Source organism: Myodes glareolus, chromosome 15 (genome assembly GCF_982192425.1).
Source record: "Myodes glareolus chromosome 15, mMyoGla1.1, whole genome shotgun sequence".
Taxonomy (NCBI): Eukaryota; Metazoa; Chordata; class Mammalia; order Rodentia; family Cricetidae; genus Myodes; species Myodes glareolus.
In genome coordinates this window covers 36622459-36640703 of record NC_142040.1, presented here as the reverse complement: position 1 = coordinate 36640703, position 18245 = coordinate 36622459, and the positions used below count along the sequence as shown (strand labels likewise).

Here is an 18245-nt window from a genome sequence, read left to right as displayed (position 1 = left end):
AGTTGTGATTCTAGCACCATGTCATCTAATAGGCATGGGAAACATATAATACAAATTCAGATGTAGCCAAAATATAACAACACAGTTTGACTTTGAAAGAACTAAAAGACAAAAACATGATCGCTTAATAATGTTATAGTAACAAAGTTATTAATCAACTTCTATTTATTATTGATATATTTGTTGAAATGCTAATATTTGCTTAAGATGAACTTAAGATCTATTTTTAAAATTAATTTCATATTTTAAAAATGTTTTAAAAATGTGGCCTATGGAGCAACATAAGACTGCATATGGAGTATGCATTGTATTGGCATATATAGTACTGAGTTAGATCTTCTGCCAGCCTCTCTTACTTGATTCATCTCTCACGTGATGCCCTGTCCAGCAGATATGGCATGTGGGTGACCACCGACATATGTTATATGATGAAATCAAGCATGTGAGATGTTTGATGTAGCAAAAAGCATATAACTTTTCTGTGTCTCCACTGCTTCATCTAAAACCAGAAAACCAAAGGACAAGACAATTGTCATCCCCTGGCCCCAATTCCAGTATATTTAATGGCTTTATACATCCCTGATTTCAAATCCAGGAATCCAGTGAGAGGCAGCCCATTTCAGAGTCCTAAACATTCCAGGATGATTCCAGGATGATGTGCCAGGGCCTGTGGTGACATGTAGTTACATGTTCACCCTCACCCCTGCTGTATTTAGCATTATCCAGTATTCTTGGCAGCCCTGAACAATTAAAGAAAGCACACATTACTATTTTGCTCAACTGCAGACTCACATTTTAAAACAAAAAGTAAAACTGATACATGTGCATACGTGCACACACAGAGCTGGCTCTAAATGAAGTACTGAACACAGAGAGAGAACTGTATTTTTTTTTTTAAAGCAGAAATGTAAATGTCCATGTAACTGAGTAGGCCCTGACCCCCGCAGCTGCAGATTCTCCACCCTTCTGACAAACAGAAAGCATGCTGGGATTCTACACTAAAGAGCGCTGCACCTTGAGCCATGTTTGTCCTCTTTGAGATTTGCCAGACAACAAGCAACATGGCTTCCAGGACAGAGGGAAGCGTGTGACTGAGCGATGAAGAGTTAGCTGCAAATGAGCTACCTGTAAAAGGCTACACCAGAGGGCAGAGGGGCGCTAGGGCCTCTGCTGCCAAAGGCGCTCAACTAGGGCAGGCCAAGAAATAAGAAAAACAGGACGAGAGCCCAGCTGCCTTTGTTCACTCCAAGAAGCTTTTTCTCAATGCAACAATCCACCTGTTACTTTGGTCTTTCTTTAGTTATTTGAAATATTTCTTTTAAAAATGCCTCTGGAATTTCTCTAGAGTCATTAAAATTATTTTCGGTATTATTCTATATTTTGCAAGAAAGAAATGATAAACCGACCTGCTGTGCTAGGAAGAATGCTAAACCTCTCCGTCTCCCTCGCGAAAAAAAAAAAAAACATAAAAAAAAAACAAACCCAGGGACTTTTTAGTGTCAGGATTACTACAAGCTTCTTAAGTCCTCATAGTCAGAAGATAAAGCGTAAGTATTTTCACGGTTGGTAAGAAGATCAAATGATAAGGAAAACACATTTGCAACTTATAAATAGTCTGCAAAAGCAAGAGACTATGTTGTATATAATCACCAGGGAAGCCTCTTAGGAGCTGAAATCTAGTGAAAGCCAAGAAAAAGCATATACAGTGAAAGCAGTGTGCTAGTGTTCGAGGTAGCAGAGCGTAATATACAAAAGGCTGCTCCTTAACATTGGTCACAGGGGTTGAGACAGACTAGGAGTTCATGTTGGAAAGGTCATCCCCTTGCTGTGTGATTCCAGGCATAGCACTGTGCCCTCACACGCTTGGTCAGCCATTCGTAAAGTGGGGGTAATGATCACACATCACTGACATATTTGTTCTGAGGATTAAATGACTTAGTATTTATGTAACATGAGATCGGCGCTGGCGCGTAGTAGGTATTATATAATTGCCAAAGGCAATAACGCTGATTCTCTCGCACACATTACATCCTGGACGTATTGGAAGCACATTGTGGAAGAACAAAGAAAAGCTGTATCAAGGCCGTGGGTCACGACGAGAGGCTAGGTGAAACGGCGGAATGAATTTGAACTCTACCCTTGGCAGAGATCTACACTGTGCGATAAAACCAAGCCCTGCCATGTGGGACCCGAGTACATGCTCGGCTCTCTCCGTTTGCACATTCTCTTCAGGTCCTGAGAGAACCAAGCAAAGGGACTCGTGTTTGCCCTGCGAGTTTCTAAAAGTCACTCCCCTGCCCATTATCTCTTTACAAGTTCGGGCTCATTGCAGGTGGGCAGCGAACACCCTCACAAACCTCTTTGAGGAACGGACTCAATTGCATATTTGTCCTTGAAAAACAATAAATAAACGATCCCTTTGCCAGATATTTTTGGCAGATCTCAAGCCCGAGGTTTCTGTTTGAGCCGCCTGGGAGGGCTGTGGTGGGACTGACTCCCTAGCGCTTGCCGTCCCTTTGCGGTGGCAGGAAACATGCCTGCCACGCACAGCTGTTAGCCATTCCGTCACCAACTGAGTCATCCCGGAGAAGAATGCGACGTTGGGTATTTCACTGAGGAACTGTGAAATACCCCGCGTGTGAGGTGGGGAAGGAGGCTGACTAGCTTGGGACTGATTTCTTCCAGATCTCCCACAGAGGACACCCCATTGCACCGTGCCATTTGCTGGGGTCAAAGGTGATTCTCCATGAATGTGCACTGACTGGAAACAAGGCCTCGATCTGGCCCTTATCTAACCAGACCCACTCTTACATCAGCACTGATCTAAAGCCAGAAGTGAGGTAGCTATGGCAGTGATGGGAACTCGGTACACGTTTTTATAGATCTATTGCTAGGAAATCCAGTACCAAACCTTGGCAAGTGCCTGTTAACCAGGTCCCAGTTGAATATAATCAGGTGACTTTCTCCAGGAAGAAACTGTCTTTAGAGGTGATGTCATTTGATCACATTTATCTTGTTTGTCTAAATACTACTCAAAATACCTAAATATTTTATGGCAGTGTAATACATTGCTCGCATGCAAGTCTTTACAAGTTCAGAGCAGCGTCTGAAGGTATTGATTTGTATTGTCATGGTAACATGTCAGGTATTTAAAAGTCCCCATGTAAACATGTCTGCATTTACTATTTCACAGAACAAGGTTAATTTTAAAATTGAAAATTCTTTCAGCAGTTGAGTTATTTTGTTTCCTTCCTTCCTTCTATAATTTGGACTTAAAACTGTAAAAGGCAAGGAAGAGGTAGTAAAAAACAAGAAGGCAGACCCTCACTGTCGTTTTGTAAACATATATAATAATACCCCAAATACATTAGACATGCAAAAATAATTGTGCAGTAACTGAATATCCATGAAGTTTGAGTATTTCTATTTACATATGGACAGAATGGCATCAAACACATTAAAAGTAGTTAATCAATATAAATAACATCTAAAAGTATAAAATGTTGTCAGGTGTAGTGGTGCACACCTTTAGTCCCAGCACTTGGGAGGCAAAGGCAGGCTGCTATCTGTGAGTTTTTAATTTGTAGGAACATAACCCTAAACTACTATTTTACAAATTAAAACAGTAATCTATAAATTAAGTACAAAGCATTATTATTGATAAGTCAAAGGCACTCTATAAATAAATCATGCAGCATTTTTTTAAAGGTTGGTGATGTTACATGTAAGCCCACAGGAAGAGGGAATCCTACTTCTAATAAACTCATCACTGTGATTGATAGACAACATAAAACAATTGGTGTGAGCATGTCAGCCAAGTATTACTCTTGGGACTCACAGGGACACTTCAGTAATAAGAGAGCAAAGCCAAAAGCACCCTCTTGACTTGAAAAGTTCTCCACCCACCCCCAGGTCCCCAAAGGGGAGCATTAAGTACAGCTTGGCACAGAAGCAGAATGTACGACTAAATCAACTCTTGCTTCGGAAGTCAAATCTGATCGAAAACTGCTGTGCGCTGTGTCCCTGAGCTGGCAACCTGCTCTTCCTGGCGTTTTCATCAGCTCCTGCCACACAAACATGCCCTGTAGATGGAGGGGTCTCTGTCTTAATATTTTAATGTTTTCTTTCTGCCCGCTGTTCTACTCAAGGGTGCTTGAGAAAGAATCTGATCCCAGATACGAACATTCACCCAAACCCAAATCAGCATTTGACCTTCTTTGTGTGCATTTGCTCATTGGGTCTTACACTGAACACACTCGCAGAAAACATAAGAAAAATAACTGCTTAGTTTCCATTTTGGGACAGAAATTTTAAGCATTCTACTTCAGAATAATAACATCTAATTTACTTGGCTTTCATGCGGACATTTTTCTTTCTGACATTGAATTTGCATATGTCACAAAACCCCCCACTTCAGGCTAATTATTGACACTATTTGAAAGGAATGGCAACACAGACTCGTGGACGTTTCAGGCTATGGCGCTGCTTTGCTCCTGCTCACCGTTGTTGGGCTTGGCAGGCACACTGTGCTTTCTGATAGCGGCACAGTTTTATATTTTTGGAGGGATGCCTGTAAGATGAAGGCAGCACCTCTTTTGGGGGAATGCTAGCCAGACCACGCCTACTGTTTACTTCTTCAATAGTCTGGATTGCCTAGGTCACAATCTTGAGAGTTCAGCCTTGACTAGTACATTGAAGAAACTTAAAATGTTAACCACGAGCACCTATGTGAAGTCTCTAGAAATTGCCTGGCCCCCATTAACCACAGAGGTGAATTTACCTCTATGAATTAGTTTATCACTCAAGTACTAGTTAAAGTAAGATGACAGCTGGTCATGGCACCACAAGGGCTATCATGTCAAAACAGTCTAAGACAACAGAGACTTCTTTTCTCAGGTTTATGAGACCAAGTCTGAGATTAAGTTTTAGCGGATTAATTTCTTCTGAAGACCTCTGTTGGCTGTAGATGTCCCCCTCCCCATTTTCTTTGACTTGATGTAGTCATGTCTGTGCACTCTTCATGTAAGTGTGCAGGTGACATATTAGTCTTCTTTTTCTGGAAGATGACAGTCACCGTATTGCAGTCTAGCTAAAGACTTTATATTACATTAACAATGAAAGCAATCCAGCCACATCTTCAGATGCTCCATACTGACATACAGTCCAGTTCTGAGGTACTAGTATTACAACTTAAGCATTTACATTGCAACCCGCAACAATCATGATTTCTGTTTGTCACATATTTTTAAACCTAGGATGCCATCATTTCCAGATCCATTTCGGTGATTTGTAGAAAGGCTATTCCAGAGCAATGCTGTCTCCCACAAATCCGTCATTCCAAGTACTATATAATCCAAACTTACATTTCCAAGTTCCCTTTCCTACAATTATAAAAAGACCAAGCCACCAGGGATTGAAACTTATAGCTTTCCACAAAGAGAAATCCTCCATCCATGGGACCTTTGCCTCAATCAAAACTCAGATATAAATTCACAGATCACATTCTATTGGCCAAAAGGAGACAGAAGAGGCAAAATTAGCATTTCTAATGGGGATGGACCATCCCTAAGGTGTCTCTGGCAGTGTCATTCTTTGTGAATGAATGACAATATTTTTCTTTCCCCCCATGGCTTATTAACTATCATCTGCATGTGTTGAAGAGAGAGAACGTTAATCGTACACAAGAGCAGAGCCCATGACTGCATTCACTCACAGAGTATTGTGATTTGCTTCCCGCCAATGAAGATGGCATAGAATGGCATGGGATGTGGGGATCCATATGTTTTTATGTTTGACACCCCCCAGTGCAGAAGACCTCATAACTTTGACCCACAGTTGGCAAGAATCAAGTTCATTTCCGATGGAAACGGAGGCGGCTTGCGGCGCCTCTCTCCAGATCATTAGCGGTGTAATTAAAATTCGCGGTGGCAATGCTTCTCTTTGGGCTTCAGATTTTGTAATTTGTGCCGCCTAAGGCAGGATTCATTTCTTGAAGAAATGTTGGTGTCAGCCCTGCTGTGTTTTAAAGAGTTCCAATAAACCACTCCTTGGGGAGCTTTTTCTTGATCCTTTGGATTTAGCATTCCTTAGTAAATAACCCCCTGGGATTTTCTTCAGGTGATAAAAATTTATCTTGAATTTTAATGTCCTAATTATATTTCATACACATCTGAAACCCCAGGACAATAATTTCCATAAGTAAATATATAATTTTCTGTCCCCACAACACAAGCAACACAATTGTTAAAGGGTAGTGTAAATCTTTAAACCTGGAGGGATTATCTGTGTTGATCTAAAACTAGGGTCCCTGGGATGGGATAACATTGCCACTTGTTTGAATGATAAAGATACCACGTGTTTCAAGCTAGCATGTTGGACCCTATTTTAGGTACAATGTTCATAAAACACAGAGGTTACCAGGAACTTGATACAGCACCATTCTTTTCACAGATGTCTGAGGATCGTGGGAGGATTAGCAACTACAAATGGGACTACCAAAATTATAAACTGCAATATGGAGGATTGGATTTGAGAAATTTAATTTGAAGTTCTCTATTTATTTATTTAATGGAAGTTGAATTTGCCTGGGAAGTACATTGGATTTCTAGTTTATTGATCTTATGTTGGGTATGTGTACATCGGGAATCAATGTTTCCCGAACTCCTTTGTTATCACATTGTTTTCCTTAGCTTTGCAGGGAAAATAGAAATGTATTGATGTGTGCATATCACTAGTCGAGTTTTCTCTTCTTGATTCCCGGTACTGAACGCTCACATTTTATTAATGAATTACAATGTTTAGCTATCAATCAACTACTCTTTAGGAAGAAGGATAGAAATTGCCCGGCTCATCTCTTGGGACGTTCTTGCACATATTTTTTGCAGTTGTTGAAACACTGTTCATTCTGATTTCCAATTGGCTAATTTCTGCTTAGCCTCCGCTGTTTAGTTGTAATCGTATTTCTTCTCTGATGTTTGAATTTCCCACCCCCATAGGAATTGGACCCTTCATTTGCTGGCATCTTGCGTCTCATTCTGTGTGCTTTATTTAATTATGCACTTAAGGGCAGGCTGGTGTGTTTGGTATCTGTCTCCTTCACCCCTGCGTGAGGATTCAGGATGGCAGATCCACGTCAGCTTGCTCTCTTGGCTTCTGTATTCTCACAGACCAGCTTCGTCTCATCTCGGAAGGGCACAAGTGCTAAAGAAATATCAATCGTGAAAAACGTGGGTTTTCTGCGTGGGCCCAGGGCATGAGAAACAATTCTGCTCTTCTTCAGACCCTGAGGAACCCAGTGGATAGGCCAATCAGATGTGAAGAGGGAAATAGGAGGACCTGGGGAAACGGGGAATTGAAACAGCTGTTTCACAGTTTTGCTCCAGGTCATGACCAGACTCCACTGTGCATTTCTTGCCCCTACAGGTAGGCAGAACTGACTGTTTGCAATGAGTTTGAGGTCCATCTCTATATTGATAATTTTTATCAAAGGAATAAATAAAAAAGATAGATACAAGTAAAATAATGATGATGGATAATTCATACATATGTGTATGCACACATACATATACCACATAAACAGGCATGAAAATTTGTTCCTTTAAAACATACCTTTCTGGGGATGGAGAGATGCCTTGGTTGGTAAAGTGTAAGTCTTTCAAGCTTGGGGAGCTGAGGTCAGATCCACAGAACCCATGTTTAATAAAGATAAACCTAGACACGGTTGTACATTCTTGTAATCTCAACCCTGGGAAGGTGGATCCCTGAACTCACTGGCCTGCCAACCAGCCTAGCCTGTTCAGTAAGCTCCTGATCAGAGAAAATACCCCCTGCCCCGCGCCCGGCTCTCTCAAATAAGCAAATGAAAAAAAGGTCTTAATTTGTCCTTTGACATTTGTATGTATGCACATGTTCACACATACATGAACACCCACACACATCTTCCTGTAAAACAATGTGAGAAATTCCTGAAGAAGGAAGTAGAAAAAGGTAGGTAGCAACTGATTATTGCTTTCATCGCAAACTTTCTACTGCCCTGTCGTTTCACAGAAACAAATTTGCTAGTGAACAGTGGTAGTAGTCATATGAACAATACAAATAGTTCAAGAAGCTCCATAAATATACCCCTAAGCCACTCCAAGCCGTTGGGAATAAGTATAGTTTGAAATCTCCTCCATCTGTGTAATTTTGAGAAAATGGTTCATACTAACGGTCTGTGACTATGGCCAGATGACTCCCATCCAGAAGCCAATAACACAGAAAGTATCAAACTGCTGAACACCACCAGGAGAACAAATTTGTTCAAGAGGTAACAGGACCAGTAAAGAAAAGCCAGTGTGCTACTTTAAGATAATCAATGTCCTTGTATTGCTTTTTGCTGTGACGTTCAAGACAGCTAATTTGATGTCTGAAAGTAGTAGCTTGCTGCCTGGAATTGGTACCCACAAGCTTCAAATAAACTATTCAATGAACTTGAAGCTGCCCTTCACAGACAGAAGAATACACTCAGCTCCCAGCCATTAGGGAAGGTCTAATTTCACAGGGCCAGACAGCCAGGAAAAGTGATCCTCAGGGGAACCCTTGAGAAACACCCTGCATTGTCCTTTTGCCAAGCGTTAGTAAACTCAAAAGACCCATTTTTGGACTGTTCTTTCGTATTCTTCTTTTTTTGTGTATTATTCTATTTTGTCGTGGGGAAACTCTATTGTTACTTGTCCAAAGTAGATATATAGTTAACAAGTCTGATGACGACCCAGGCAACTCTGGGTTCAAGCCTTCGCTCATTAGCTACTTCTGAGCTGTATTAACCTCAGTCAGTGGCTAGTCCACATGACCTCTATTTTCACAGCTGTGGACAAAAAAAAAAATGGCCATGGGAATAATAATGTCACTTCTCAGAACTGTTGAGAAGATTGTGAAAGCTACTACCAAAAGCGCGTGGCCCAACGCCAGGCCCAATGCAGGCTTAATCAGACGGCATGGCGTCCTTCATTTCTTTTCAGCCTTCCATTCGTATCCCCTCTCCTCCGTGTTTAGGGACCACCTTCCATAGGTCATGTCTGCTCTATATTCTTCCTGCTGAGGCCCTGACCATGAGGATGCTCTGTGCGCTGGCTGTTCAATGTAAGATCGTTCACTAGGGATTTGGTCTGTTTGCTCAATGCTGAGCTCATGTTAGACTGCAAATGTCCTAAGGGGGAGAAGCATTCATTTCTGTCTAATTGCTTAATTAGGCTGCTTTCCCCTGTGTTTGAGGATCAAATCCAGGACCTTGCACAAGAGTCTTACCAGTGACCCATATCCTCAGTGTTATTTCTGAACTTGAATTTTTACAATTTTCTGGGAGTAGATTCCACCAAGGTAAACGTGGGAAACAAACTAAAATAAGGCCTTGGGTTTGGAGGAGCAAAGATGTGTGCATGGGACGTGAGAAAAATGGAAGAGACAGAGAGTAAGTATTCAAACCCTCAGCTTCCTACATCAGTTAGTCTAGAGAAGCAAGCAACAATGCGTTCGCTACACTGGTGGTAAATGAAGCTCACATGCTCCTCAAATTGCTACCTGGTTAAATTTCCATTTTTATTCAGATCGTATTTCCCAAGGCATTAGCAGAAGTGCAAAGCATTCATGAATTACTATGTCTAATGATGATGGCTGCCAGCTCTGCCACTGACAGGGTAGCTATGCTTGCCAGGCCTGATACAAGGCCCTTCACACAGTCGATTCCCATAACAGCGTATGACTCAGGTATTAGGATTCCTCTTTACAGATAAGGACACTGAGCCAGAGATGGGGAGAGAGAATAGAAAGAAGGTGGTAGACTCAGCTAATCAGCATTGCGTCATCCTGTCTGAAGGGTGAGTAATCGCTGAACTCAATTAGAACTCTCATTTTGTTCTGTTGCACTGTACAGGAGAATTGTGTAACCTAATGTTTTTATTTTTTTTTCTCCAAAGGGAGGCTTGGGGGACTGTGAAGAAACATAAAGATGTCATAGGATGTACATTTAAATCATGAATGGCAGGGAAGTCACACCCCTTTGTGAACATTAGCAATCATTGGTCAAGCCATTCAGGGTTTTTTCAAGGTGTACAACTGTGTGGGAGCTGGATAGACAGCTCAGAAGTTCAGAACATGGGGGGCTCTCATAGAGAACCTACACTTATGTCACAGGGCTTACACCAACTTGTAACCCCAGATCAGGCGGATCTGACCCCTCTGGTCTCCTCAGGTACTGCACTTAGGCACACGTGCCGACCCACACACAACACATTCACATTAACCAGAAATGTAAAGTAAATCCTTTTAAAAAATGCACAATTGTAAACTGTCTTTCTTCAGCAGCAAGAAGAGATACTGCAGAGTTAGGACTTGGAATACTCATATGTTAATAATAAATGAAAGAACCATAGGGTTCATATGTGCTTCCATGGACACGGTGAAGACAGCTTCTCAAGAAGTCCTTAAGGCTGTGTTCATTCATTCCACATCCCCCAAATGTTGCTTTATCTTATTATTTCCCCCCAAAAAAGCACCTTCCATTTGTTTCTCTCAGCCAACTTGTGGGGTGACCGGAGCAATAGTCTGGTTTTGTAATGAAAATGTTAGACTCCAGAACTCTATGGGATAGTAAGAAATAAATGACAAACTGGTACCAGGCTCCCAAACCCAGCCAGCAACAATGTCACCGAGGCAAACCGCCTTCTGCACTCTGTGCAGTGGTGTATGACTTTCTCGATTAAAAAAAAAAGGCATCTCGGCGAACTAAATTTGCACGGTGAACACAAGGGACCAGTGACCTCATGCTACAGTTTGGCGTAGCTGAGGAACCGTTTGTGTGTGGCAGCTGAAGGAGCTGTTTGTCTGAGGAGTGTCTGTGTGACTGTGTTGACAGACTGCATGCCATTAGCTCTTAAAGTTCTTTACCACTGAGCTCGGGCTCCCTTGCTACTCCTGCCTCTGAGGAAGGCAGAGGGCCATATATTCAAGTGTGGCGGGCATCACTAGAACAGAATCAGGCAGGTGTGTGAACGTGGGTGTCCGGGCAAGGAGAGGTGGGCAGGCGGTTTCTCGTCTCCAGGGAGCGGGCCAGAGATGGGCGAATTCCGAGAATTCAGTGGTTTCCAACTGAAGAGCTAACTTAACTAATGCTTGCATTTATTAGTGAAATTCTATTGTCATCTTCCCTGATGGCTTGTTTAGCAATAATTATCTAGAAACACTCAGAAATTTTAAGCGATGTAAACAGAGAAAATGCTTTATGAGGCCTTCGCACATTAACCAGTATTAACTTCCTATGCTGGCTCTAACGGTGGCGACGGCTCTACCTTGCCATTGCCTCTCCAGACCTTAACTCTTTACTGAGAACTGTAACTCAACGACAAGGCAAGTTCTGATTTGACCACTGGAAACTGAGTCCTAGGTAATGATGACTATTCAAATAGGTTACTCTGAGTCACTCCGACCACATGTCATGGATATGAGAGTAACTAATATATGCATCTCGGAATATTTTTAAACCCAGAGCTTAACTGCTTCAATTGAACTTAAAAGCAAGCTATATTAACAGTAAATTATATATTTCTCTAAATATTTTATGTTTTCATGGCCATTTTTTTTGCTAATAATCAATAACTGCAGTGAAAAAAGCTGGCTATGCCTAGAGCAGCCTGGGCTGTGGGGAAAGATTGTCTCTGAACAAGCAAGCAGATGAGAAAAAGCAGGCGCAGCCACGCATGTTTACAATGGTAGCATGTGGGAAGCAGATGCAGGAAGATCCCAAGCTTGAGGCCATCCTATTCCATGGCACATTCCAGGAGCCAGTACAGTCTGGGCTAAAGACAGAAAACTTGTCTAAAAAGCTGAGCAGTGCATTTCAACTATTTCAGCATTTCCAAAGAGTGTTTACAGGAGATCAGATGCTGCGTGTAAAAGAAACTTGAAGAGGCACTCGGTCTGTAAAACTGTCTGAAATGCTCTGGGCATTTGATACTGACAGCATTGCTTCATTTTCAAGCATGGTGGTCAACGTTGTCTCGCTAGACAGCACGGGTCTGGTTGATCATCAAGATCAAGCCCATCTTCCTACACAGCTCCCCTGTGTTTCTTACTCCAGACTCCTGGCCTAGTGAGCCATTTAGAGTGTGGACACTGGGTGATGTGAAGACTCATCCACCAGTTAAGTATCCTAAAACCACACAGGAGTTCTGTGTAAGAGAAGCAAATTGCTACCTGCCAAGAAGTACCTGAGTACCTCATGACAACCCGAACCACAGCAGCCAGAGTATTATTACAATCATTTTGTAAGTAGAAAAGGTAATAACAGTGATTTGAAACAAAAAATAATTTCCATAAATAATATTGAATCATGATGATGCACATGATACCTGTCTAGGACTTAAACACCTCACAAAAAGTCAGTAGATATGAAAAATATTTTTTTCAGAGTGAAGCTACTGTATAATTATGCAAACACACACATATAACTTATACATACTATATCCAAATGCATGCAATACACACATAGATTTGCATAAATGGCATGGATTTGACCAACTCTAAAGGGTATGTTCCTTCAAAAAAACAGTTATTATAGAGAAACAGAATATTAGTCTTGTTCCTTCAGCAAACTTCATGCTACTTAACTTCTCTTTGATAGAATGAGATTTAAAGAAATGGCTGTCTGCTGCCCAAGCATTGGGGCCTGAATTCAGATCCCCAGCACCAATATAAAAAAAGTTGCCATGGTTGTGCATGTCTGTACTGCCAGTACTGGTGGGGATGGGGCAGTGACAGGCAGATCTTTGAACTTGTTAGTCAGCTAGTTAAATGAATCAGTGAACACTTGATTCACTGAGAGCCCTTGTCTCAAAAGAAATGGTGGAGAGTAATTAAATAAGTGCTGTAGACCTTAGGTTTTCATATGCATACATGCACATCTACACATACGTGTGCATATACATACCACACACACACACAAACATACACACAGATGTTTGTAGTTTATTTTAAATTGACTGTATAAAAGGACAGATATTCATCTCTCAACTCAATTATACTCAATATCAAATATCTGTGTGCACAGGCAACTTCAAATGCACACTCAAGAAATTTAACGAATGGCATGAAAGCCTTCCACTGTTGTTTTTGTTTGAGAGGGAGTTTTTCAGTGTTGCCAAGCTTGCCTTGAATCTGTGAGTTCTGTGATCCTCCTGCCTCAGTTATCCAAGTCCCTCAGACTACAGATGTACACCATATTACTCATCTTGGAGGAACTATGATTTGAACAGAGACATCACAGCTCAACCATGAAGCCAAACCACTTAAACTCAACTAAACACTTTCTTCTTTGGTAGCAGATTGCTAGGGAATTTGGAGTTGTGCACTTAAAAAAGCAAGACTCATATTTCTTATGACTTCAAAGATCCCTGGGGAATTTGTAAGGGTATAGATTTATACTTAGAATGGCATTCCCTTTCATTTTCTTTTAAGGCCCAACCATCCAACTAAACGTTCAGTCTCAGGGCTTATCTCTGACAAATGCCAGAGCCCGCCACACAGGGTCCCTCTTATCTGTGCATTTCCCCAGGCCCTTTCCTCTGCTATGATGTTGATATTTTGTGGTCTAGTAGCTTCTGTGAAATGAGAAACACCTTTCTCCTTTGAACTGTCAACAACCAAACAAGGAGCAGCTTCTTTGTGTAACTTTTATTAGGACAGCTTTTCCTTCGTGTGTATAATGGAAACTTTGGGATGAGCAAAAGTATCTACATATTTGTTTGGGTCATGCTACATAGTTTAAGTTATGAAAAGGGGTACATTATCCAGTTGAGTTCATGAAGAAGTAAGTAGCTAATTTAATTTTTACATTTATCTCTAGAAATCCTAAACACACACACACACACAAACACACACACACACACACGGACTTCATTTTCACAACATTCCTCATTTTCTAAAATTCATTTAAAATATTTGATGAATAAATACATGTATGTTTATGTGGGGTATAATGTTTTAACACATGTATCCACTGTGGACAGACTAAAGCAATCTGGTTAACATACACATCAACTTTTATATTTATTCTGTGATTTGAACTCTTTACTTTTATTTTCTTAGTGATTTTCAAGGACACAACATATTGCTATTTACTACAGATATCATGCTTCATAACATAGCAGGTCTTCCCAACTGATTCCTCTTGTCTAACTGTAACTCCATTTGACCAACATCTCCTAGACCCAAGAAATCACCATTTAGTCTATGCTTGTACGACTCTGATTCTTAGCTCTTACATGAAAGTGAGATCGTACATACCTAATTTCTTCACTTATGGTTACAAGAATTCATTCAAAAGAACAATGACTGTGGGCTTGGGGATGTGGATCAGCATTAGGAACACCTGGTGCTCTTGCAGAGAGCCGATGTTTGCTTCCTAGCACTACGTGGTAGTTCACAGCCATTTGTATTTCGAGTTCCAGGGCATCAGATGCCTCTTCTGGCCTCTTCCAGTGCCAGGCACACAAGTGGTGCATATACATACATGCCTAGGCAAACACTCACACACATAAAATAAATACATAAATATACATATATACATTTTTAAAAAAATAATAGTGTTAGTACTGTAGTCACTTGTGAAATTCCTTCATTCCTAATTTAAATAATATGAATCAGAGTATACAGTATAAGCGTTGGCGTTTCATCACTATACCAACTTATACAAACTCAATATACATTTGTTGCTTGAATAATCGAATCGTGCACAGTTCACAGCAGTATTGAATTGACAGTGAACCACCATTTGGTCTTTCCTGAACATGGTATTGATTTCATGAACACATGCTTTATATATGTTGAAACATTTAGGCACATATTGAATTGTCTTATGTTTTCCCATGATACTGTTTCTAAGAGGAGGGAATAATGGTATACTATTTATTTGAATTTCAAATGAGAAGACTAAGTGTTTGATAAGTTAAATACCTTGTCATCAGAGCGGACATCGGCTTAAGCTAGCTGATGCTCTTCCACTAAACACTAGTAGATTTCTTATTTTGACGATCAAATGAAGGGGCCAAGGAAATGGATGCTGGCACTTCACTTGTTTAATGAAGAAAATTTATATTAAAAGTAATAAATTACAATTGGTATGGTCAAGGACAGAGTAGTACATGAATGAGCTCTCAGATTGGATTTACATATCAAAACCATATACTGTCTTCATGCGATATACAAAATAGCCTCTAGGGAAAATTTTCCGTAGTCTACTAGTTAACTGTATGTCCGCCTCACTGTGCGTGGATACACTATAAGTCAAGGGAAGAAAAACGATGAACAGAGCCAAGCTCTCCCCAGATCACTGACACGGTGACGTGAGTGAGCACGTTTAAGGGGGCCTGTGCTCACTAAGTGATCCCATTTTTAGCACAAACTCCAGGATATCTCAAGTGGCACAGGATGTCTATCGGAAGGATAATGAATTCTTCCTGAGGCATGGCTGTAGATCTGCTAGGTGGACCAGAATTCAGACTCCGTCTCTTAGACTCTTACTTGAGCTCTCCCTGGGCTCTTCAGGCAGAAGCCGATACCGTTTACAGAAAACCACAGTTCATCTGACTAGTCCTCTTGTGTGAAAGCAGTTACTCCTGAGGCCTCATTATGGACAGCTCAAAAAAGAGAGTTCACATTCTCCTCTATCACCCTCTTTTCTCTGTGTTTTATGTGAATCTTTCCTCCTCAATACCAATTCTCAAAATACTTTCTGTACACAGAATCAGAGGAAGACATTAAAAATATGTAGCTCTTCAAGCACATGCAAAAATGATTGATTTTAGTGGCTAGACATTTTACAAGTACTTTTACATTATGTTTTTTTTCTCTACTAATGAGAATTAATGTTACTTTTGGACTCCACTAAAAAGGTGCCAATTAATTTTTTAACTGGTTTCACACACAGCCAGTTATTTGTATCAGATTTGTAAAATGTCCTGCATCTGAAAAACTCACTTTAACCTCTGTATCCTAAATCCTGACCAAGGACGGGGCCTACGAATCATCCTGGAGCTTGCTGGTGACATGGCATCTCAGGTGTTAACTGAGATGTGCTCAATCAAACTCAGCAATTTAACAAGCTTTCCGGGAGATCCCTGCCCACAATCATGTTTGAAAAACACCAGCCTAAACCACAGGATTCAGGACTTTTAATAAACGGTCTTTTTCTTCACAATACGTAGTTCTCCATAGCTCCCCTGTCATATATCCAATCGAGCACATTAAATGCTTTAAAAAGAAGAAAGGAAAAATCTTCCTAAAGGGGAACTACAGCCTGAAGAGACCAGGTCTCGCCTGTTTGCTTACTCTGTTTTCTAACGTTTGGATTGGCTGTTGGTCACATCACTCTCTACAGTCTCAGATTTAGTTTCCCATGAAGGTCCAAGTCCACTGTGTCAAGTGGCCACATAGGTCACTCAATAAATACAAAGCTAGGGGTTTGAGGAGAGGACCTTCCCCTCTGCTTCTCTCCTCTCTTTCAAATGAAGATGTTTGGAATCCCTTCATCCTGTGCTCCAGCTAGGGTAATACTAAGACTAAGGGGAATTGGAGACAAGAATGAGTCAGTTCTACCTTTCTTTAGTTATTTTGCTAAACAACTTAATGACTGGAATATAACTTAGAAATTAAGCCCTGTGAGGCTGTTGGGATAGCCCAGGCTTGTAACTCCAGCACTTTGGAGGCTGAGGCAGGGGGATTACATAGTGAGAACCTGTCTAATAGTTTAAAAAACAAGCAAACAAATAAATAAAATCAATTCTGCAGATTTTAATTTCCCACATCATAATTGTCACCAAGGAAACCATTAGCTGTTGAGACCACTATTTGCAAAATAATAGAAATAATTTAAGTGACCAAAAAGAATTAACAGGGCTTAGAACTAAATCCAGAAAATTAGATTCCAAGGAACGTTGATCACGAAGATTACCTTTTTAGGAAAACCTCATTTGTGAACAATCTAAAGAAATAAATCAAATGCAAGAACACCACCCAGACTTGTTTCTACTGCATGTACTGGCTTTTTGTGAACCTAGTCTATTTGGATGCAAAGCTTCCTAGGCCTGGACATGTGGGGGGCTTGGACTTCCCACAGGGCAGGGTTCCCTGCCCTCGCTTAAGGAGGGAGGGGGAGGGAGGAGGGGAAGTGGGGGAGCGGGTGGGGAATGGGATGAGGGGAGGAAGTGTAAGTTTTTGAATGAAAAAATAAAAATAAATAAAAACAGAGATGCAAAAAAAAAAGAAACACCATCCAGACATCCTTCCAAGGTAGAAATTAAGAGATAATGGAAAGAATTGTTAACTAATTTCTAATTTGCTCCTCCTGTAGGAATCACATACTTAAAAAATGAATGTTTTGAATAATTAGTGTGTTAATGGTAATATATATTACTTCGTGTCATTAAACCTCTAGAATACATTTATGCTGCTTTGATGTTGCTATTTATTCTGCAATATATCATGAACCGGAAGGCCACAGGCCTACATTTGCTACTGTTGGCATTGGGTCTTTTTATGGGGTTCATCATTGGCTTGGAGTTTCCACCCCCTACTTCACTGTCTCTACCCACAAGGGCTAGAATTACATGTGTACATCATCACACTCAGCTAGAGTTAGGACTAGACTCTGAAAGCGTCAGGAAACAGGACCCAGAGTAACAACCCATGCTACTATTAGACATCTGCAGGTATATATTATAAATTGATGTTCACATTTGGTGTGATATAAACTGAGCCTGGGTCAAAATACTTTACTTGATTGATAATGCCAGAAGCCAGATTGGGACCGTTGTTGGGGTTATGATGTACTGGAGAGGAAATGACATAGAAAGGAGGTGATGCAGCAACAGAATTTTGATATTTAAAATAATAATGACAATATCAAAAGATGAAAGATAAAAGAGTATAAAGAAAAAAATCTGCTTTGCACACATGGATAAAAATATCTGGAAAGGTAACACATATTTATGGTGCCATAACACATTACTCATGTATTCACTGATGTGTCAAAATGGGTTGAGGTTGTTTAGATCAAGTCTAAAGCAACTTTTTCAAGACGAAAGTAAATTCCTGACTTAACCTGGCTATGCGATATTACAGTTAGAACTTAAAGTCTGAGACAAAACTTATAAAAATAAAATGAACTATTTCACTATTCTTGTTAATTAGGATTCTTGATAGATTAGGAAATTAAT

The 18245-nt window shown here is 40.6% G+C and overlaps 1 protein-coding gene across 7 annotated transcripts in view; it reads right to left on the bottom strand.

Moving 5' to 3' along the window:
- Positions 1-18245, bottom strand: part of Pde4d (phosphodiesterase 4D) — a 1387978-nt gene that overhangs the window by 289543 nt on the left and 1080190 nt on the right. The window lies entirely within an intron of this gene.